Genomic DNA, 21,625 nt, shown 5'->3' with positions numbered 1-21,625 from the left:
TTGCTGTGTAGTATGTTATCTAAAAGTAATGAAGGTATAAACTATGTATCTATTATTTGAGAATAAAGTTTTCAAACAAGGAACTTATCATTTTGGAATTCTCCGGGAATCATAAATCAGGTAAGTGCAATGATTTTTACAATAAAAAATTTGCTTGTAAATATTTTTTTTTTCATTTGATGATGGTTCTCTACAGAATGGTTTTTTACGTCTGATTAAGAACTATAAGAATAATAAAAAAAGAAACAATATGAAAGTTTTTATTTCAATGTTAAGAATTCTTAAAATCGTTTTTTTATCCTAAGAATTCTTTATTTTCCGTTTTTTAGTTTATAATTTTTTGATTAAAATTGTTCTCAAAATACTTTTGAAAAATTAAATGGTATAACATTATGTGTTTATGTATACTTCTTGTATATTCCAATGTTTGAAATAATATGATTCAGAAAAGTATGGAATAAAAATTCGGTACTTACGTACACTTTATTTAAAATAAAACACTTTATTTAAAATCAAAATAGTTAATCGGATTTCGGTGGAAAATGAGCCGATATAGAGTTTAGCATAGATTCAAAACAATCATATCGCCATATGAACTCTGATGAATAAGATTCCAAATGAAATAGCATTTCCAAAACGTACGTTTACCAAGATAAAGTTTTATGTTGTGGGAATTGGTACATTTTCGTTTTTTCGGTAAAATATTTCCCTCCTGAAAAAATAAAATTGCATCTTGTTTTGTTTTTGGCAAATCCCAAAGACGAATATTCGTAGCACTAAAAATGGCGACAAAAAAGAATTGTTTTTTTTTTTTTTTTTTTTTGTTTCGTCAGCATTCTTTATTTTACGTTTCTTAGTTTTTAAATAATGATTTTTATTGAAACTCGAAATTTTTTGATAAAAATTGTTGTCAAAAAACGTTGTTTACAAAATTAAATTTCATAAAATTATGAGGCTTATGTATACTTTTTGTTCATTTTAATTTTTGAACTAATATGATTCTTAAAACTATAGAATGTAAAGTTTAAATGGGCCTTTCATGTTATATCATTAAATTTAGTAATACTATTTCTCGGGCATTAGGTTTTAACTCTTATAAGAATATACAAATTTTTTTCTGTTAATGTACAAATATTTTTCCGATGTGTTTTGGATGTTCCTTCTCTAATAAAAAGAGATACCATTTTGTTTTCGGTTGTACAAGAAAGAAGATCAACCATTTTTCTTTTTTAAATTTAATAAGCCACATTAAAGAAGGAACGTTGCAATGCTACACGCTACATTAACGACGTCTCCAGAGTAACTGAATGACGGTTCATATAGAAATCGCAGGTATGCGTCTCATACAACAACGCCCCCTATAGTTCGTTGCGATCGCGAATCCTATTAAATTATATGTGTATCAAAACAAACTGAATTTTTTTTTATAGAAAAACAATACTTTTATGCTAGTGAGAACCAAAACAATATGGAAATGAATGAAGGAAAACTGGATCCTACCACGTGATTTCCCGGCCAATAAAAATGTAGCGTTAAACGTTTAACGCAACCTTGTTGGAAGTCGCATAAGAAGTATAACTTCAATAAATAATTATTCAGTGATTTAAAACAGAAACTAACTGTACGACATCCTGAATAATACATCTGAAGGTGCGACGAAATAAAAATTGTAAGGCCTGATTAATTTGTGTCGAAGATTTATGGTGTGACAATTTCTCTTTCCGACTCTTTCCTTGCACGTTTCTATTTAATTTCTTTTAAAAATAGTTTAATGACATGAACCTTAATAACTATAGAACTCCGATATCTAGAATCAGTCTGAAGTTGAGACAAAAGAAAATAGTTCTATTTGAAACATTCATTTTAGAACAAATTAATGAATTTTCTCTTACTCTTAAAATTGAAATTGATTTCTTGTAATCAATTTAAAAAAGTAAGACTTAAAATAATAAAGAAAAAAACTATTCGGCAGAATTTATTAAAACTTAATATAATACTTAAGAGATCCTTGCAAATATGTTACTGTACTAATAGTTTGTTGAGTTGTGTAAGATAAACTTTTTCTGTTATTAAAGTAATGACTTTTCGATAAAATTAGATTCAGGATCATTAAAAAAACTAAAGTTTTAATTCCTGCTTTTGTAAAATATGTCATAACTTTTTTTAAAATTACCGTTACAGTCATGTAAACATTTTTTATCATAAATTGCTATAGATAGAAATATTTTTATTTTATTTAATTTTATAAATTCTTAAAATTAAATTAAACAAAAGTAGGATTTAAATTCTTTATGAAAAGTCGTATTTTAATTCTTAAATTAAAATGTCTATGTGTATGAATGAAATTTAAGACTAATATAGAATTTTCAAAGTACCAACAACAACAAAAAAAAAACAAACATTTATCGTATTTCAGGATTTTTTTCCCCTTCTAAATGGTTTAGTGTATATAGTACATATTTATTGAATAGTATATCAGTATTATATCCAGTGTATTATATCAGTGTTATATCCAGTATAATAAAAAATTCCCCTACACGAAGAATTGTCTATCGGAAATCTAGGTTAATAGCATTGAATTAAATATAAACTTACGTTTTCTTATCATAGCATAGGTAATACCTCAATCAAAAGAATTTTTCACTATTTCAAGATCGAGTACAATCTGGTATAGCTTAAAAATATTAATTGAAATTGAACAAAAGTTTTGAAGCAATTTTTAATTAATTACAAGATCATGATTTTAAAATTGAACAGAAAATAAATAGTTAAAAATTGCGCAAGATATGAGCGTATTAAGTATTTTTTTTTCATATTGCACATGCCCGTAAAAAAATGAAAAAGAAAACTTTTTTTTCAAAATTTTGTCGGGAATTGTAGTTAGCAACTCGTGCAAGAAAAACTGATTTGAATATCTTCAAAAAATTATACTGCAAAATTAGGAAAAAACATTTTTTTTTCTGCGCAGGTGGGCAAGAACTACTTTAAAAACGTATTTTAAAGGATTTTTTTTTTTTGGTCTAATTTTAACATGCTTGTTGTTAATGCAAAATAAACTAAAACTTTTATTTTATTGAATATTTTTGCTGAATTAGGAAAACAATTGAAGGAAAAATTAAATTTTTTTTTTATTTGTTTTATAGAAATGTCCATATTTTCATAACACGTAAGCAAAGCTTACGAAATTTTATGCAATTTTTACAAATAATAACAAAGTGTCCTTTGAGTTAATAAATATATTGTTACATTTTCTGAAATAAGATGTCATAATACTTGTTTTCGCTCATAAGTTATTGCCGGCCCCTTAGACCACCTCTGAAGTTTTTAAAATTTATTAATACTCTTGAAATTTACAAAATAATCTTCTAGGTATTTTTTGAGAAATTCAAAAAAAAAAAAAAAAAAAAGGTCAAAAACCGATAGTGTTTTATCTATTGTACGGTAGTGAATATTTAAATTTCCTTTGCTTTATTTCATAGCTGTTTTATTTGTTACAAAATGTTAAGTGCCTTGATGAACACAACTGTTCCATCCATATTTTAGAAACATTCAAAATAATTTTTTTTTCATAAACACCACTCTTCGCTAGCTGTAAAATTTTTTGTCAAAAGGTAAATATTTGAGAAGGTAATTAAGATTCATCACAGCAAAATTAAGTAATTAATATACAATTTTATTATTGCAAGTGAAAAATGGTAAGGAACGAAAAGCGAACACTTTTAAAATGTGTTAAATGTGTTGTTTTTATGCTGCATTTACTGTAATTAATGGATTGCGTCAATCTTTAATAATTTTCTTTTTAAAAATGTTACTTTAAGGCTACCTATTTTCTACCTTGTCAGGAATTCTAAAAAAAATTATCGATCTCGCAATTATGGCACAACCTATTTACAATTAAATTGCTAATAAATTAATATTAAAAAATGAGTGACAAAAATAATGCTGCTCCTTGTCCTGTTTAGTTACTAGCATGTGGCTGCATTAAATCACCAATTTTGCTGTAAATAATCAATGAATAAATTTTAATAATAAACACACTAAAAAATGTCTAAAGAAATTTCATATTTAATGTTTTATAAAATACTATGAGCAAAAGGGATTAAAAATATTACGAAAAACTCTACAATACTGACATTTTAATTACAATAAATAAATTTTTAAAAATTATCTCGCGGAAAAGAAAGCTGTTTTTAAAAATTTCGAATTTTATTCTTCTTGTTTTGTAAAATCATAACATTTTGTAAATAATACATATTAACGAATCGAAATTAACTGAAAGGCGCCAATCTTGGAAAGAAAGATTATGTCAAGTACGATGGATTAGCGTCGACTCCAAACCTTTGGTTGTAGAGGGAAGGGGGGTAACTGTCCATCATTACCATAATTGAAAAGCACCGAAAATAATGAAAAGAAAACATTACTTAAAAGTACATAAAGTGAGACGTACAAATGAAACGCCTTCTTCTGAATCAAAATATAAATATATTAACAGTTACAGTTAGATAAATCACTTAAAAAAAATAAATATATCTTAATTCCGACTGGAAGAAAAAATTACAACCCAGTGCTGACACCTGTTTGGAAATCCTGAATAACGAAACAAAAATATTTTTCTTCAAGTGCTGCCATCTGCTTTGGAAAAAGAAATCATTAATTTTTACCGCATATGCGGGTTTCAATATCAGGCAAACTATTTTAATGTATTTAAAATATTTTGAATCAAAACATCTAAATTATGGTAATTAAAAGAAAAATTATTTTTCTTTAGAGTAATCTTGCAATTCCCAATAGCTGATAAAAAAATCTGTTCTATTATTACATATAAATTGAAATATAAGAATTTGACGAAAAACAATATTATTAAAAATCTTAAAGTAAAGGTTGTAATTAAAATGTGTTAAACTAATTACATTAAATTTAAAATCTTTTCTTTTATCGTATAAACTAATGAAAATTTTACTGTTGAGAAATTTAATATTAAGATCTCAGAAATATGCACAATAATCTTCTGAATTAGTTTTAATTAAATTTAGTTCTTCAGGATAAATATCGTTAATTAAATCAAAATCATTGTAATCAAAGATGCAATGATTTTAGCAAGCTAATAAATAAACCTAAACCCTATTAATAAGTTATTTTGCAAAAATTTATGTTCATAATAATTAGAGCCCGGATTTTGATGACCTAAACAATCTCAACTAATGCCCTTAAAAAGTGCAAAAAATGCCCTTGAAAAATGCTCTAAAAATGCCTTATGACCTGACTTAAATAAAGTAAAAATATTGAATTAAAATAATGCTTTACTCTTTAAAATTATTATGAGTCATTTAAAAAGATATAAAGCAATGCAATACTTGTTCTACATTTATTAAAGTTTGAAAAATATGTTTTATATCCTAAAATAACAAAAAAAGAGGAAAATATATTGATTCCAGAACATTTTCATTTTGTATGAAAACTTTAATGAATATAACAACTTCCATCTCATAATATTACTAAATATCAGAATTACATCCCAAGTAGCACAGGGATATTGTAACAGCTTTGGTCTACATCAACCGACATTGTCAATATTGGCGAAACCCGAAATTGTGTGTACGATATTGTACGATTCCCGTCGATTTCACATTAAAAATCTGTTTGTAAAATTTTCATTTAAAACTTTATTGTGTTCTTAAATCAAAATTAATCATTTAAAAGACAAAAAATGACGTCAAATTGTTATAATTCCAAAAAATAAATTTAAAATATAAATTTAGAGATATCCGAACAAAAACGGACAATATTTGATATCAATATTGTAATCGTGTTTTTGTCACGGCATCGATCGTTTTCACTAAATACTGAAATCTGTGATATTCACCACTCGGAACCGTAACCCGTTAAGATGCTGTTTATCATTTTCCGCTACACCTGCCGTCTATTTATCTTTGTCTTCTTATATTTAAATCTAATTTCGTCTCATAAGATTTATATCTTAGCGCATAATGTAAGTGGAATTAAAATGATTTCGATTTAGCGAGCCCGAAAACTCAAACCAGCTGAAGATGAAGGAGAATTAATGCACCTTGTTGAAGTGAGCGAATTCTCTGATCTTGGCAGGTATGTTCTGTTTTTAATATGTATAATTATATTATTGCGAGAATTACATTGATTTCCTCCTTTTTCATGTCCAGGCTGCTTAACTATTTAATTATATCACATTATTCAATTCTCATATTCACAAACAGTGGCGAAATTTTATAGTATGTTTGGAGGTGTTAAGCCTTCTGACATGCTTATGTTTATATTTTTTCACACCTGCAACTTGTACGTTCGATGAAAAATATTTTTTAATACTTAAACTAATTAAAAATTTAAGAGCCAGGCGAGCTAACAAATAGATCATATTTGCATATTTTTTAATTATTAATTTGTCATGGTAGATTGAAATGTTTTTTTGTTTCGAAATTTTAAATTGATGATTTAGTATGTCTACTAGATTGATTTAATATGTCTACTGAAGATTTAATAAGATGTCTAATATTGCTGCTAGTAAGAAGTTTTTTTCTCAACCGTACAAGTTTGCAGCTATATATGTTTAATTATTATGTTTAATGTATTAAATTAATATATATATATATATATATATATATATGTAATGTTTAAATTACAAAAATAAGAATTGAATCATGAAAATTTTATATGTCTACATCTTACTTACCAAACCGAATAGCTCATTAATCAAGTAATGAATAATTTCGGACGGGGTTTTGATATGTGTATATATATTTGCTAGAATTACGCCAATTTCCTCTTCTTCTTTTTTTTTAGTCCAAGTTTGTTAACTATTAAATTATATCACATTATTCAATTCTGATATTCCCAAAGATCTTGTTTACTTTTATTGGTTCTGTGCACTATAACAATTTGTCTGCTCCTCTCGGACTAAAAAAATGTCTAAAAGACTTGAAAAATGACGAAAATTACCTTTATTTATTTTTTGACAGAAATTTACCAGTTATATTTTAATCATGCCTTTAAATAATAACTTTTTGACATGCTCAATATACGCTGATAGTAGCGTAAATTGATGTATTTTTTCTGTTGTATTTTCGTCAGTTATTGATGTTGATTTTCACGTTGATTTTAAATATCCCGATAAACAACCTGAAAAATTGGAATCTGTGTGTGTTGAATTTTATCAGTTATTGCTGCTGATTTCTCCATAGTTTTTAAATCTGATATTTTTTATACGATATTTTCATACAACAGTCTAATCTAGAAACGAAACACTCATTTGAGGCGACCGATTCGTGTGAATTTTCGTCAATCTTTTTTTTTTTTTTGCCAAGTACTACCGCGTATTTAATGATTTGCAATTTTTTTTATTGTGATTATTAGTTACAAAAGGTGAAGGAAATAATTTCTGTGTCCCCCGCCTCCCAACAAAATGCAGAAATGTTACATGTAATGTTATAATCAAAATTACACATTAAATTTAAAAAAAGTTATATAGTTTTTTTTTTTTTTTTTAAATTAGCTTTTGTTATTTTAAATTAGCAGCATACATGTTTATCATTATGAAAGGTATCTTGCAGAAGGATATTAGTGCTAGAGAGTTTTGTCGCAGATAGCTCGAAAAAATTCTGCCTCGGGGATTCAGAGTATAACAGCTTTGGGTATACCTATCATTTCAATTAATGTTATTATATTGCCTTTTTAAATTTATTGTTGTGATTTTGTCGGAGAAAATAGTAACTTCGGTAAGTCATGACAGCTTCTTGGAATTATTGATGGAAAGTCAGGGATTTGAAAATCTTAAAAGTCGCAGATACCCCGTACATAATGAAAAGCAATCCATAGCTGAATATGTCCCAACTTTGCAACATATTTTAACTTATGTGATTCTTAAGTCAAATATGACTGTGATAAGTGTTTTGATGGTATAGGTATTTCTCCGCACACAATTTATACTTAGAATTTGTGATAATTGGATTTGTAAACATACAATCTGATACTGCAATGTTTAATATATTTATTCAAAGGCAATTGCTTTGAAAGCTTCTCATATACAAAGTAAAGAACTAATGCAAGAACTCTTTTAGTGAAAAGTGACTGAAGTCATAAATAATATATTATAAAAATGAAAAATTTAGATAATTCCTTCCTTCATCAATCCCATGCCCGTGTTACTTGTATGGTCTTAATTGAGGATAAAATATGAGATACATTTTGTAATGTTTATAAAATCATATATATATATATATTTTTTTTCCTTCTTTCAGATATGTTATTTTGAAACCATCTGTAAAGGCTATCTATGCTCTTTTACTTCAGCACCATCTTGGAATTGGCGATGACGTATTGTAAATTAGAATGAAAAGAGAAACAGTGTTTTGAAAGCCTCTCAGCTGTTACAAACGCCATCTTGGGTAATTTTATAGACATAGAATTTTAAAATTTGTAATAAGACTTTACTTTTTCATTATCTTGCACTGAAATGGATCAGTTATTCCTTAAACTAATTACCCTGGTCCTTCCTGTTTTATTTTGCTTAGTTTGTATTCTAAACTCTAATACTTTTACATTTTACAGCATTGTATGTTTCAAAGTTCAAAAATTAGCCACTCTTAAAGTTTTGTAATATTTTTCATCGGTTCTTTTCTCAACTTCTAGCTATCAGGGTTTGTTGGTTTAAAACAGCTTGATTTAAATCAAATGATTTTTTTTTAAAAATCATTGATTTTGAAAGTTAAAAAACAGTGTTTTAAATTATTGATACTTTTATTGTTTTCTTTTCTTAGTTTTAAAATTTATTTTAAATAAATTGCTGCATTAATTAATTTTAGTTATTGAAATTACTTTCTTTCTTGGTGTGTGTTAAATTCCAACACATTTGAAATTACATTTATAACAATCTTTTTGATTCTTGAGATTGATTGGATAGCATTAAATGTGTACAGATTAAAGTACACATTTAATGCTGCCTTAATATAGACTTGCATAGCTGTAGAAAGTAATTAATAAATATGATTTTTTTCAACAAAAAAAAATTCAAATAATGTTAATTTAAATTCTTCCTTTTGATTGAAAAAGCATGAAATTAAAATCTACATTATATTTTATTAGTGGAAAATGTATATTTCTAAAGCTTGAGGTTATATTAGAAGGAAATTACCCTAATATGTCAAAAATAGAAGGGAAAAAGGGGGGCTGATGAATTCAGATGTTTTTTTGATATAGTGTCATTCCTGATATAGTGTCATTCTTCCCTTTCAAAGTCTATTTGAGGCAGTAGAGTTATTAACTGGTAACTGGAATTTTTTCTCTCATAATATGTTTATACTATCTTTGACGTTATCATATTTTCTATTAAGAAATTTTGTGGCAAAAAAATTCCAATAAGTACATAGATTTTTTTTAAAATTTTTTTAGCTTAACTTATTTATTTTGATATAAGATTAAAAATGAATATTTTAATATAAAAATATATAGATTAAATATTTATTTATTGATGAATGACTACATTTATAAACACAGTCTGTTGCATTTATTTTGTCTTATTAAAAATCAAGAGAAAAAAATCTCACTTTTTAATTAAAATTATGGTTTGCTAATTGAAACTTTGTTTTAATAGTTAAGGAACAGGGATCTGTGTCCAAGTCAAATTTATTACCACTTAGCGGTACCTTTACAAAATACTTCACTCTATCTGAATCAGCACTGTGGTAAGCACATGTTAGATGTGGAATTTGTATTGACTAGCCGGGTTCCAATCCCAGCCGATACTGGGATTGGAACCCGGCATCGAAAGGTGACCAAATAATTTTTAAAAATTATTCAAAGAAATATTTTTTATCCCATCTATTATATTATAAAATATAATATTTTCCATATGTTATAAACTTACTCGTAAAGGTCTCCCATATAAAAACAGGCCCAGTGCTCCTGAAAACATAAAAACTGCTCTGATTGTATACAAAAGAATTATCAACCTAGGGATTAGCATAAACGCTGCTAGTAGTACTTGGGTTATACTTATGTCTACTTTAGTTCATGTAATGTTTTCAATATAACTATTTGTCTTTTAATTTAAAAATATTAAAATTAACCACAGTTCATGTGTTATTTTTTTTCAGCTACTACCTTCAGACTGTTTAAAGAAACTTGCAGACTAGAAAAAGCTGAAAAATTTGAAGTTCTTGCCACCGTCAACGACCGGGAAGGCAGGAAGACTAAGTTTGCCTCTACTGACGCAGTTTTGTTTTAGAAACAATTGGTTGTATTAAAGAAAACAATAAATTATAGAAATTAGTATATTATTCTTTACTGTTTAATAAAAATTATATTTCATTTACTCATTTGACAACCGTTCATGCCCTAATAGATATTTTGGCTACACTTTAATGGACAAAGGCTATAAGTAAATAAATCGCAGCTTATTCTACCATGCTTACCCTTTTTTAAATCAGAAATCTGAGGAAGTGACTCCTATTATTTTATTATGACAACATCAGTGTAAAAATTGCTTTTTTTTAAATCTTTTTAATCAGTTTTTTTAAAATCGAACATGATGCTGAGAAGATAAGGAATTTTGTTTTCCATGCATACTATTTTAGTAAAATACAGATTATATAATACTAAAACGTCACAGCAAAAAGTTTATAGTTTTAAATTAAACATATTGTAATTTTAATCTACATAGTAAAATATAGATGCTGTAAAAATTATTGCACAAATCACTTAAAATATTAAAATTATTTCACAGTATAAATGGCTGCTTGTACCCTGAAAAAGAAAAAATATCTTAACAAAACTATTTACTTTCTAGTTTATTTTCTAGAATAATAATAAAATATACCTGCCTACCGAAACTTATTAAATATTAATAACTAAGCTGCAGATTTTAAAATTCTATAAGTTTTGGTAATAACAAATAATTTAATTTTAAACAAGCTAGAACGGTTTTGTTATCAGCTTTTTCCAGGTTACAAGCAGGCATGAATAATTTCAAAAACTAATTTTTATTTTCTAAAATAACGTAATTTTGGCGATAGTCGGCATTCCGCAGCATTTGTTTTTTGAATATCGTGATGACGATGTCGGGCGGCATAGTACAACGTTTGTAAATGCAGAGAGATGTCGATCGACGTTCCCCAACGTTTTTACAATATCGAACAATATTGTTTTGCAATATTGAATATACGTTATAAAAGGGGTCCATTTTTATATAGTACAATATTTCGTTACGATATTGTACAATGTTCAAAGCTAAGTTTTTACGATATCGTTTTTGTGAATTGTGCTACTTGGGATTGGATTATTAAATGTTTTTTGATAATTTGAAATGTAAACTAGCGTCTCTTGTCTGAAAGTAAATTTTTACTCTTACAGAGAAAATGAGAAAGCTGTAACAAGGAATTACTTCTAAAGATTTTATATCGATCAATAACATAATGGCATGCAGGTGGAATTGAGAGTTACAACATGAAATGCAATAAAAATGCCCCAAAAATTAATAAAAATTGGAAAAAATTAACAAAAAACTTAAAAAATGCTTTAAAATGCAAAATACGCCCCAAAATTAAAAAAAAATACCCTATAAATCTAAAAAAATGCTTTAAAGGACAAAAAATGTCCAAAAATGCAAATGTCATCAAAATCCGGGCCTTAATAATAATGTAAGAAAATATTTTCAAAGGCACTTGAATAACAATTACCCATTGAAATACCCTTAATTTACCTGTAAAAGCTAATACCATTAAAAAAATAATTTTCGAAAATATTAACTTTACATAAATTTAACCAATCCTCTTTATTAATGTCGTCATTAATCAAATAATTGTCAAAAATTTCCAAACAAATATTTTTTAAATTATTGCGTGGCATACTAATGAAGAAATTTTAAATATTATAACAGTATATTAAGAATATTATTAACATTATTGTTATTTAAATAGTTAATAGCATCTTGATTGTTATTAATAATAAAATGCTTATCATTTGAAATAATCTTGTTTAAAATAATATTTAAAAAAACTTTTACCAAAAACAGAATTATAACATCCAGTACTACATACTACAAGTTACAAATCTAAATTTAACTGATGTTTTGTGAAATTTAATAGTAGGAAATAAATAAGGGTAATTAAAATTATTGGGTTTTAATTCTATTTTCTTGGAAAAAGCTAAAATTCTATTATCAAGTTCCCTTTTAGAGTTATTAATTTTGACGAAAGTATTATTGTTATCATATTCTTTACTCATTAACTGTTTAAAAATTTTTTTGCAAATAAAGCAAAAATTATTTGATGCTTTATCAGCAATACAAATAATAAAATTTTGTCTCAATTCCCTGATAGATTTAATAATTTCGGAATTCAAATACAAACCTTGGTATTTAATATCATTGTTCAAAAAATTCAATTTGAAATTATACAATACATAAAACTTCCATTCACTAAATTCTTCTACAGGCCAATTAAATTTTCTTGAGCATTTTGCAATGAAACTGTCTAAATCCTTACTGATTGAAGCAAGAATAAAACCCAAATGATATTTTTTTCTTGCCATTATTCTTGACAATATGTCTGTAATCGGTATTAACAAAATCTTTGAAATGCTCTTGCTCACATAAACAAATATCCTCTAAATCCTTTAAATTCTTAGAACAAAAATTATAATTACAAATTCTTTTCTTTAAGGTCTTACAATATCTAAAACAAACAGAAACCCCGATCTTATCTTTAACTGGGAAATATTCAGAAAGTTTATTAACAATCATTAGTAGTAAACCCTTTTCAAAATCTTTATCAAGAAAATTAGTAACACAAAATTCTTTATTAATTTTTGAAACATTTAATAGATCAAAATTGTTGATAACAAGTTTAAATTTAATAAGATCTAAAACAATATTTTTAAATTCAGGAGTTAAAATTTTACAAGTTTTAATTGTTCTTTAATCATCCATTTTAACATTGAATTTTTAATACTGAAAATGAAGCTCTTCTAATCTTAATTTCATTAACATTCAATTAACACATATTTTTGAAGACAACCAAACATATATGGCAACGTTACTTTTAAAAAGTAACGAGTAAAAGTACAAGTATTTTTAAAAAAAGTAACGAGTAAAAAGTAAAAAGTTCTTATTTTAAAAAGTAACGAGTAAAAAGTACAAGTAAAAGTACAAGTACTAAACAAAAAAAGTAACGATTTAAAAGAACATTTTTAGGAAATCGAAAATTCAAAGTAACCTAAAATTTTATTGAATAATATTCTTATGTTCTTTAATGTTTTTGCAAAATTGTTGTTATTTATTTATTTATTTTTAATTTTGAAAGTTATGGATATTAATTTATTTTTAAATTCGGAGGAATATTATAATATAGTTTTATAATATAATCGTATAATATAATTTTAAAATCAAATATAATTTTAATATCAAACTTTATATGGATTTGCACGAAAAAGAAATTTTATCTATTGACTTTAATTTTTAGTTTATTATTTTTGTTTAATTAAATTACCATTGATTTAAAATTGTTTTACTCTTTAGAAACGCGTTTTAAAAATACAAACATAAACAAAGCAAACACGGGGTTTCATATAGCCTTGTGATCTTTGAGTTAGTAAAAAATAATTGAATGTGTGTATAAGTTGAAACAGAAGGTATTTAAAAACGAAGTTAGCTGTGAATGCATATATATTGCATTCACAGCTTTTTTTTTTATTTATTTATTATTATTTTTTTTTTAAGAAAGCTTACCGAGTTTTAGAAAAAAGTAACGATTTCATTCGATATTTCCGTTACAAATACTTTTACTTTTTCCCTAAAAAAGTAACGAAAGTACAGGTAAAAGTACTAAATTTAAAAAGTAACGAAGTACAAGTAAAAGTACGTACTTTTTACTTGTACCGGCGGTACAAGTAACGAAAGTAAAAGTACTGCCATGTATGCAACCAAATTAAAGTTTTTATTAATATTACCTTTACGTCTACCCCTGCATCCTTTCAATTTATATGAAAATTTATTATTAAAAATACACAATTTTTTATATATGCACACACTCTTTAAATCAAGGTTACCTTCTTCACTTAGTTTATTAGGGGCTTAAAGTTTTTAATTTACAAATAAAAATATTTTTCATGATCTAATCTCAAATTTAAATCCTCATTACATTTAAGAATGAGAATATAAATATTTTTAAAAGAATGCTTTTGAAAATGACCAATTTCTACATCAGAATTATCATGTTTATGAAAGTTTTTTTATGACAGATCTATGACTATTAATTCGTTTATTTAACTCAGTACCTGTTTGTGTCCAATATATTTAAGTGAGCACGTTTTACATTCAATAAGATAAATAATATTTTTCTGTTTGCAAAAAATAAATTTGCTGGAATCTGAAATTTGGTCTGAATGGGCTGCGGGACAAGTTGAAAAATTCTTGTTGTTACATTTTTTAATTTTTTAAAATTTTTTCTAAACGTTTATTATAACAAAACAATTGATCAGGTAGCTTGTTAACCATAGCAGACCTCTGAACAAGTCTATCTGCAGGACCCCTTTAACCCACGCAACGGGTCATATGGTATAAAAAAATCATCAACTTAGCAAATATTTCCTTACATTATTATGAACATAAATTTCTACAAAATAACTTATTATTTGGGTTGAGGTTTATTGATGATTTAATCATCTTTGATTGTAATGATTTTGATTTAATTAATGATATTTATCCTGAAGAAGTAAATTTAATTAAAACTAACTCAGAAGATTATTGTGCATATTTCTCAGATCTCAATATTAAAATTCTCAACAGTAAAATTTTCATTAGTTTATACGATAAAAGAAAAGATTTTAAATTTAATGTAATTAGTTTAACACATTTTAATTACAGCCTTTAAGATTTTTAAGAATAGTGTTTTTGGTCAAATTCTTAGATTTAAATTTATATGTAGTAATATTATATAAAATAGAACAGATTTTTTATCAGCTATTTGGAATTTCAAGATTACTCCAAAAAAAATAATTTTCCTTTTAATTACCATAATTTTGATATTTTGATTCAAAATATTTTAAATGCATTAAAATAGTTTGGCCGATATTGAAGCCCGCATTAACAGGCCTATGTGGTTAAAATTAAGGATTTCTTTTCCAAAAGCAGATGGCAGCACTTGAAGAAAAAAAAATTTCTCTTTGCTTATTGAATATTTTTGTTTCTTTTTTCAGGATTTTCAACACTTAGTTGTAATTCTTTCTTACTGATTCGGCAATTAAAAAAAATTTTTTTTGAAGTGATTTATCTAACTGTAACTGTTATATATTTATATTTTGATTCAGAAGGAGGAATTTTATTAGTAGGTCTCACGTTATGTATTTTTAAGTAGTGTTTTCTTTTCATTATTTTCAGTGTTTTTCAATTATATGGTAATGATTTTTTTTTTTTTGTCTATTCATTATGGGGCCTCGGGGCACTGTCAGTTTTGATTAATTCCACTGAGAACAGAAAGACTCCCGTGTGTTTGCAGACAGTGCGTCCTCTGAAGAAGTGCTGTCTTGCAGATACACAATTATATTTTAATTTTTATAGTCATAGGAAAATATTAAATGATTACGCCTGGGAACAATATTTTTTTGTGTGCATAAGATTTTTTTTAAGGGATCTTGATTATTTTCACATCGCTGATTTCAAATCAGTTTCTCTCTCTCTCTAAGCCGCGTCCGCAGTGAACTGATCGTTAAGACACAGTTCCCAGCAGATCACCGAAGTCAGGCATCACTGGCTGCGGTCAGTGTGCGGGTGGGTGATTACTTGGATTTCTCTGCTTAGGGACAGAGGATGTGCGGTATTGGTCCTCGTTAAACTGTTCTACCGTAAAGTGCTCGACTTCGCGTGCAGGTCGTCCCAGACCGTTGCCAATAGCCCATTATGCAGCTCTAGTGCGACGTAAATGAACTACAACAACAACTATCCAAACCACAGTTTTTTCCAAATGATATTTTTAGTCTATTTTTGTCAAAATGCAAAAGTTTAAAAACGTAATACATAAATGTTGCAACAAACTTCTTGGGGAGTTGGGGCATAGGAACCCGTGCCCGGAAATACTACACTAAAGGAACTTCACTATTACGAACTTTTCGTGTGCATCGAAACAGGTCATAATAGGGAAATGTTTCTAGCGGCGTGTGACAACGTTTGCAGGCATGCGTTTCTATGCAGTTTTTAAATTCAAAAAGGTTTCATAAATTTAAATCTCGACCCCCTAATTAGGCAAGATCAAGTTTTTGTATGAATGCAACATAAAGTTTGATGTTTCTTATCAAGTTTAAGATACAGAAATCGGTCTCTCACAAAGAGCCGTAAAAAGTAAAGAAAAACCAGATAAGGCCAGATAAAAGATTATTTTCTGAAGTTAATGGGCAATAATTCGTCGATTAAGTACGCATTAAAATAGTCCCCAAAACTTCCCAGCGTCAGAGTGGCGCTATCCTTTTAGCGAATCAAAATCTCTAAATTTTATCAATTGAATGACGTTTCATTAAGATAAGTATATTCTTGCAACCACCTCCCTTTCAGAACCCCTCTTTAAATATCAAGAGCACCGAGAATTCGTGGCTTTTTCTTATATTTATTTTCATGGCTAGATAAATCTAGGCCAATTTCCAACATTCCTGCTAGAGAAATCATTAATGTAATAGATGCAAAACTCCAGAGAAAAATGTTTTCAATACTTAATATAACTTAATAAAATTCCATTTTATCTGAATCAGCCTAAGTCTCTTAAATTATCTAGCCTTTAAAGACATATTATTCATATATATATAATTAGGCTAAGGATATTCTTGCAACCTATCCCTTTCAGAATCCCTGTTTAAATATCAGGAGCCAGCAAATATGAGTGACTTTTTCCTATTTTCATGGCTAGATAAATCTGTGTTAAATCCCAACTTCCCTACTATGGAAATCCCATCATTGTAATACATGCAAAAATCCAACATAAGCTGTTAAATAAACTTAATATAAATTAATAAGAGGCTTTTTTATTTGAATTAGCCAAAGTCTTTTGAATTATCAAGCCTTTGAAGTCATATTATTTCAATTCGGCAGTTGAAAATAAATTTGTTTGGGAAATGCCGCAGGAAAGAAAAAAATTAAAAAATAAACTAAAAAATTCATAGTAATGACTTAATAATCAGTTTGGAAGTAGAAAAACAAAGAAAAACTTACTTATCGTTTCACTGCAGCGAAAAAAGATTTGTGGAAAAATCATGACGTACTTCCTTCATTTAGAAAAACCAGAGAAAGGCATGTTCTGCAACCAGACAAGAATCTTCTCACATTTGAAATTATGCATCGTTCATCGTCTAAGTTCCCAGATTAAGGAACACTTAAGTCTTAATTAACGGGATGCAGCTGAGAAATGAGTGATACATCGCAGCAAAGTGAATGATTCGTTCCTGGAAACGCTTTAAGCCTCTTACTAATTGAATTGACTGTTGACGAAATTTGGGTTTCTTCGGTCGTTGAAAGAGAAACAACTAAAGCATTTTGAAACAGTGGCAAAGGAAAAAGTGAATAAAAATTAAGAGAAATGAATTAGAAAAACTTTTCTATAGCAAGATCTTTCAAGGATTATTTGTGGCTCTCCATAAATGTACCCGAGTTCATTTTTAATTTTTGTGTTATTATATTTAAAAAAAATTATTATCGTTTCGTATGTGTTTCAAAATGTCTTTTAAATTACTGAGAACAAATATGAAAGGTGAGTTTTCCATTTCCAATATAATTATGACACAAAAAGCATTCGGAGAATTAGAATTAATAGAGATGCTAGAAGATCAAGCTTGACAATTAAAATATAAGTCGACGTCGATTACTGAATTTTGGAAATTTGTACAAGTATCGAAGTATCCTGAATTAAAAAAGGGTGATTGTAGAATTATTTCAATATTCGGAACAACGCACATATATGAATCATTTTATTCCACTTTAAAATTCGTGAAATCCAAAAACCGATCAGTATTAACTGACCAGCATCTTAAAGAATTACTGAGAAGTGCTGTCACCAATTCCACAAATTTTAAGGAGTTATCAAGAGAAGTAAAATAAATGTGTTTAATTTTTAATATTTAAATTCAATACACATATTTTGCACTTTTACTTATATGTTTTCAATAAATATAATTTATGTGAAAAAAAAATTTAATACCTTTTAAATACTTATTTAATTGCAACTCGCGAAAAATTCCAATTTTTGAAAAATCCCTCGACTATTAACGAGCCCTGTTCTATAGTAATGATTAATAAATTTTTGTGGGTTTTTATTATTATTATCTTTTTTTACTTTTGGATTATTCAACAAAAATCTGCAGAATGATAAGTCCATTACAATTTAAAGTGTAAATGAAAGTCTATTTAAATTTAAAAGAGAATGAGTGACCACTAGATGGCAGAGTAATTCTTTGCATACACAGATGATTTTGTAACATAGAGCGTAGCAGTGTGCGCTAAGTAAGCCTGATAGCTGGAACGAAGAAACAACTTGTTGTCTGTAAATACAGTTTTTGTAAATAATTTATAAATATGCTTTAATTATCAGTCTCTTACTTCCTCCTCCCCCACCCGAGCTACTCGACACCTGACATAATGGTATAGCCAACAATATATATATATCAAGCAATAAAATGTATGAAATATTGTAAAAATGAATGCATGTTTATATTTGTTGATATAAAATTTATTAAGGTCTTGGTAAGTATCTAATCTTTATTAATTATCTTGGAAATTAACCTTCCAGTCTTGTTTCTAATTAACCTCTTTTTTTCAAAAATTCCGTTGTATTTTGTATGAATCTGAGACGAAATAATAGTATTTTCAACATTAAGTATTTAAGATTCATGTCAACAATTTCATATTATATTAAGAATACTTTTGACACACGGATTCAGGAGTAGTGCATATCCAAGACCCATATCTAACACGTAATTGAACACACTCAGTTTTTTTTATTCGAAAATTAATTCCCATTATTCTTTCCTATTTGTGCAAAAATCAATAATACGTTTAATATTGTAAAATGTACAGCTGATGTTTTAAAAATACATTCAGTTTTAAAATGTTCTACAAAAAGGGAAACTACTTTTTGACACAAATATCCAGCGTAAGAAGACTATGTATCGTAAAATAATGAATGACACATCGAGGCATAACATTAAAAGAAGTAATTTCTAATGTTTTTATTTATTTTTATTTTCGATTAAAAAATAAATGAAAGTAATACAAAAAAAAATGCTTAGATATACCTAAACTCTCCAAAATGTTGTTTTATTTTTAAAAAACTTCTGCTGTTATAATAAAATTAACAAGGCATTACAAATTGAATTAAGAAGACTGAATGAAGTGTTCACGTGGTCATTCTCGAAATGACCTTCTATTTTTTTTGTCTGTCATTCACTCTTTGAGATTATTGCTTGAAACTTACAGCCCACCTCACCCTTTGGAAAATTCAACGTCAAAATGTAACTTAACTGTTGTACGCTGTTCTTTTCATCTTTAATAGAATTTTTACTCGTTGAACTTTAACCATATAGAAAGCTAATCTAAAAATATATATTTTAAAAAATGAAAACCTATAAATATTTTGTTAAGTAAGTAATATTAGCAAAAAAAAAAAAAAATTGAGGAAATAAAAAATTATGAGAACATTAAATCTGAATCCTCTGGCTTCGCCGTCTCTGCGAACAGAAAAGTTGCTATTATAACAGCAAAGATCTTATTTTTACTTTGAACGAGTTCCTAGTATAGTTTGTCTAAAGTTAGAACTCCCCTAGCCATTCATCTGGACCCGTGGCTGTGACTTTGGTAATGAGGCATTATTTCAAGTAGGGGTGTGGGGTCACGGGTTTTGGCTCGAGTAGGCGAGAGAAAGGGAATCTTTTTCTTCGGTCTAGTGTGCTAGCTTTAGAGTGAAGAGAAGCTACCCTCCCTGAAATGAGCCATTCTTGTTTCCATAGCAGCTGGCTGCTTCAGACTTAATGGTGGAGTTCTTAAAGGTAGACAAACTATATGTAATGTGCAGATTACCTATGCAATTTTCAGATTACTTAGATAATATGAGGTGTGTGTTTTTTGCCACTTTTACTGATCAGTTAATCAGCACATTAGCGGTAGCCAAAAAAAAAAAGTACTTCATTCAAATCGAGCTTAAAGCCGAAATATGAATATTAAAAGCCACTTTGCACAAAATGTAAACAAAAAACGGTTCTGAAGCATGCGAAGAGGTTTTTTCTTATATTTATAAATACACAAGCAAATCTCGTTACGTAATGAGACTGTTGAACCTCTTTCCTTGCTTCGGAGATCACCTTACTTATGAGGTTATAAACATCAAACTAAAAACAGTTGGTCCCGCAGTGGACTGATCGTTAAGACACGGTTCCCAGCAGATCACCGAAGTCAAGCATTACTGGCTGCGGTCAGTGTGCGGGTGGGTGACCACTTGGATTAGTCTGCGTAGGGACCGAGGGTGTGCGGTATGGGTCCTGGTTAAACTGTTCTACCGTAAAGTGCTCGACTTCGCTTGCAGATCGTCGGGCTACTGAAGCGGCCGTGCCATCCGCTCTGCAGAGTATCAAAATTGTGATGGCATGTCTTCGGATCATCCTCAGGGATGTTTCCCAGACCGTCGCCAATAGCGCATTATGCTGCTCTAGTGCGACGTAAATTAACTTCAACAACAACAAAAACAATTGATATTCCATTTGCGCTTTGTATTGAATTGAGTTTATCATAACAGTTGTGACGCATAGGGTCATAACAGCCATGATAAGAAATAATGAACCATTAACCATCGAATGAAAGCCATGACGAAAAAGACAGAGGGTGAGGAACCAGGGAAGTGTTCCCGTCTATTTACGCACCCTAATTTTATTTTGAAACCTATCACCCCCCCCCCTTCTAACACACGCGGGAGCAAAACTAACTTACAGTCTAAGGATTTTTTTTTCTTTCTGTTATGTGAAAAGTAGAATCGAGCAAGTTAAAATGTTTGAAGGAATGATCATTTCGATTTTTTCACCTTTATTTTAGTATTTAAATTTTAAGTTTAATTTTTTCACCAATAAAGTCTAAGATTTTAAATTAGAACGATTATAAACAAGTTAGATAATTTTTAGGGTATTTATCGCCAGGGCTAAAGAGAATAGAAGGGCTGGTTCATTCCTTTGAAGTATCTCTCGCCGCGCCGATCCTCCCACGTCACTCTAGTGACGTCACTTTGGCGCAAAGCTCGCACTTTTACTTCAAGAACGGAGCATTTGGCCTTACTAGCTCTAACTAATATTGGATCATTTCTTTTTGCGAGATATTCTAAGACATTTGTTATTTTCTGTAATGACTTTCCTCAGTTTTTGCAGTGAATTTACAAGAATTTAAAACTATTATCGAAATGCCAGTTTGCGCGATTGCAAAAATTCTGATACAAAAGGAAAAAGTATAATTTTTCACGTGTTCCCTAAAGTAAATGAACAACTATGTAAAGAATGGATTCCGAAATGACACAGTTAATATAAAACAGCAATACGTTTTTTCTATCGGTAAGAACTTTTATAAAAATTAATTATCTAAATAGAAACC

General features: G+C 28.1%; 1 protein-coding gene and 1 long non-coding RNA gene across 7 annotated transcripts in view; one reads left to right on the top strand and one right to left on the bottom strand.

Annotated features, from left to right (window-relative positions):
- Window positions 1–17,420, bottom strand: part of LOC107448774 (uncharacterized) — a 101,840-nt gene extending 84,420 nt beyond the window's left edge. For 3 of the 6 annotated variants that reach the window (XM_087151239.1, XM_087151241.1, XM_087151242.1), the window contains exon 1: window positions 2,596–2,674. The gene's annotated coding sequence lies outside the window, so the exon portion shown is untranslated. Of the gene's footprint in view, window positions 1–2,595; window positions 2,675–17,218 lie in introns of those variants that run through there. The other 3 variants (XM_087151244.1, XM_087151245.1, XM_087151246.1) reach the window with 3 other exon arrangements.
- On the top strand, window positions 5,668–10,299 carry LOC147803487 (uncharacterized). The gene is made up of 3 exons (XR_015429128.1): window positions 5,668–6,102; window positions 8,268–8,414; window positions 10,122–10,299. It is a non-coding gene; the product is annotated as an uncharacterized LOC147803487 (long non-coding RNA).
- Window positions 17,421–21,625: the final 4,205 nt, after the last annotated feature.

Source organism: Parasteatoda tepidariorum, chromosome 9 (genome assembly GCF_982258835.1).
Source record: "Parasteatoda tepidariorum strain Cologne lab strain chromosome 9, Ptep-v5.0, whole genome shotgun sequence".
NCBI lineage: Eukaryota > Metazoa > Arthropoda > Arachnida > Araneae > Theridiidae > Parasteatoda > Parasteatoda tepidariorum.
The sequence above is the reverse complement of the archived record's forward strand: the minus strand, read 5'-3'. Positions and strand labels throughout refer to the sequence as shown.